Raw genomic sequence first — 3345 nt, 5'->3', positions numbered from 1 at the left:
TAAAAAAAAAAAAAGTCCACGAGAGCCAAAATATGACATTGATTATATCCCTCATGAATTTAGAGACCATCTAAAGAACAGATTTGATGCATTGAACACCAGTGACCGACAACCAGATGAATTATAGGATGACATCAAGAGCATCATCCATGAAGAAAGCAAAAGGTCATTAAAAAGATAGGAAAGGAAGAAAACACCAAAATAGTTGTCAGAAGAGACTCTGAAACATGACCTTGAACGGAGAGTAGCTAACGTGGATGGAAAAATCGACAGGATAAAAGACCTGAACAGAAGATTTCAAAGAGCAGCTTGAGAAAACAAAGTCAATTATTATAATGAAATATGCAAAGACCTGGACTTAGGCATGTCTGAAGCTGAAAGAACTGAGGAATAAATTTAAGCCTCGAGTTGCAATACCGAAAGATTCCATGGGCAATATGTTGAATGATGCATGAAATAGCAAAAGAAGATGGATGGAATACAGAGAGTCACTATAACAGAAAGAATAGGTAGATAATCATTTATGTCAGGAGGTGGCATATGATCAAGAACCAATGATACTGAAGGAAGAAGTCTAAGCTACACTGAAGGAATTGGCAAAAAACAAGGTTCCAGGATTTGATGGAATACCCCTTGAGATGTTTCAACAAGTGGATGCCACAGTGGAAGCACTCACTGGGCTACGCCAAGATATTTGGAAGACAGCTACCTGGCCAAGGACTGGAAGAGATCCATATTTGTACCCATTCCAAAGAAAGGTGATCCCACAGAGTGTGGAAACTATTGAACTATAATTTGCACATACAGTACTTCATTGTCAGTGATGGAAAACATTGATGGATAGATGAGTGGACAGCCTGAACGATCAGGTATGTCTATGCAGGGGTGAGTGTGCCCATGACCATGTATAGGGTTGGTAGACAATGTTTCTACAAGTGTGATTGTATGTTGTTAGAATGTCCAGGTATATTGTAGAACTGACAACGGACAATGTTGTAGTCACTTCTTGGCCACAGCCAGCTACCTGGAGGGAGCAAGTAGTTCGACCTGTGGGCTCAGGACTGTGGTCACAGGGGACATCTAGCTCAATTGGCATAACATACTACACAAAACATTATTCCATAACCTACTTTGGCAAGTAACAACTGGGATCTTAAAAGCTTGCAAGCAGCAATCTAGATGCGACAATGGGTCTCTCCTTGTCCAGAGCAGATAAGAATGAAGAAAATCAAAGAGGCATGGAAACAATTAGTCCAAGGGACCGGTCCACTATGCAATCCTCAGTCTATACGACTATGAGACCAGAAGAACTAAATGGTGCCCAGCTACCACTATCAACCACTCGGAGGGGGGATCCATGTAGGAGATACTGGATAGAGTGGGAGAACAGTGGAACAAAACTGAAAATCGTTAAAACAAACAAACAAAAAAAAGGGACCAGGTTTGCTGGTCTGATAGAGCTTGATGGAACCACTGAGACTGCGGCTTGTAGCCGCCCTTTAGGCCTGGAATTGAACACACTCCTGTGACTTCTAGCCAAACAAAAGACAGGCATATGAGCTGAACATTTACACTAGGTATATATACTCCTTGGAGAGCTCAATCATGTGAGAGTAGAAGGGCTGTGTATGAACAAGGAGACTGCCCGGGGAGTAGAAGTACACAGGTGGGAAGAGGTAACTGGGGAAGAAGTGGGAAGACAGCAGTTGCATTGTGGGAAATTGCAGTCAATGTCATGAGACAAAGTGTATGTGAACTGTTGTATGGAAAATGAATTTGCTCTGTAAACTTTCACCCAAATCCCAGGAAAAATTAAAAAAAAAAAATTCATGCATTTGAATTGTGGTGTTGGAGAAGAACATTGAACATACCATGAAATGCTACAAGAATGAACAGATCTGTCTTGGATGAAGTATACAGCCTGAAGGATCCTTATAAGCAGGAATGGCCAGATTTTGTCTCAACTACTATGCCCACCATCCACTCCTCGGAAGGAAGGTTGGGCAATCTACTTCCGTAGTGATACTGCCTTGGAAACCCAAGGAGGGGTTGCTAAGAGTCAGGTCTGACTCGAAGGCACATAACAACTATGGTCATATTGTCAGAGGGGACCAGTCCCTGGAGAAGGATACTATGCTTGGTAATGCAGAGGGTCAGCGAGTAAGAGGGACTCTCAGTGAGATGGATTGACACAGTGGCTGGAACAATGGGCTCAAGCATGGACATGATTGTGAGGATTGTGCAGGACAAGGTAGTGTTTCGATGTGGTGTTGTACATCAGGTCGGTATGAGTCAAAACTGACTCGATGGCACCTAACACCAACAACATGTAAAGCACCTGGCACGGTGTCTGGCACGTTTTGAGATTTTCAAGAATAGCAATGTTACTGCCATTCATTTGACCCCAGAGGACCATTCAGTCCAGCAGGACTTTTCTTTTTGCCCCAACTGGAAGATGTTGGGTATATAAAGTGCTCTTGAACAGGGAAAATCAAATCAGTCAAAATGCTGCTTAACAAGGAAAACTAAGTAAGGTTTTCCCATTGCAGTATATTTCGGATATGAGGATGTCTTTGCCAAGTGGATGGAACTAAAAGCCCTGAGAATTCATTTCAAAGGCCAACCTGCTCCATCCCTCCAAGCTGCCCTTCCATCCTAAAAACAAGCAAACAATTGCCCATGTGTCAATTCCAACTCACAGTGACCTTATAGGACACAGTAAAACTGCCCCACAGGAGACAGACTGCCAGGTCGTTCCCCCACCTAGACAGGCAGGGTGGGTTTTAATGGCTGACTTTTAAGTTAGCAGCCAAGTGCTTAACTGTTGTGCTACCAGGGCCCTGAGAGCTGGCAGTAGAGGCAGGATCTTATGGCCCTCTGGGTGGATGCTTCCATCATTCCTCATTCACAGTCCTCATGTTCTATTAGAGGTCGGGAGTCTTCACAGTACTGATCTGATGTCTTCCTAGTTAAAACAAGGCACACAAGTCCTTGAGAACTCTAACAGAATAAGTGAGGGGATGCTCAGCCTGACAGCCCTGCCTGGCAGGTTGGGGTACCCCATCCTCACTGATGGTTGTCCTCACCTTGACTCCTGTCTCTTGGATTAAAGGCCTCCTGGGAAATACAACATCCCTGCAATACCTTGAGCAGATTACTTACTGCTGACATTGCAGAGAACGGGTTCCTGTCCCAGAGTGATATGAGATGGAGACACTGCAGCACAAGACAGGAGGGCCAGGACAGGTGGCGGCCTGTCAGGGAAAACACACACTGACCTATTCCTACACCTCATCAGCCAGACTTGGCATCTGTATTGACTTCTGTCCCTAAAAGGTTTCCTTT

The sequence above is a fragment of the Orycteropus afer genome, unplaced genomic scaffold, assembly GCF_000298275.1.
Source record: "Orycteropus afer afer isolate SDZICR_OR568_19922 unplaced genomic scaffold, OryAfe1.0 scaffold00583, whole genome shotgun sequence".
Classification (NCBI taxonomy): domain Eukaryota; kingdom Metazoa; phylum Chordata; class Mammalia; order Tubulidentata; family Orycteropodidae; genus Orycteropus; species Orycteropus afer.
The sequence above is the reverse complement of the archived record's forward strand: the minus strand, read 5'-3'. Positions refer to the sequence as shown.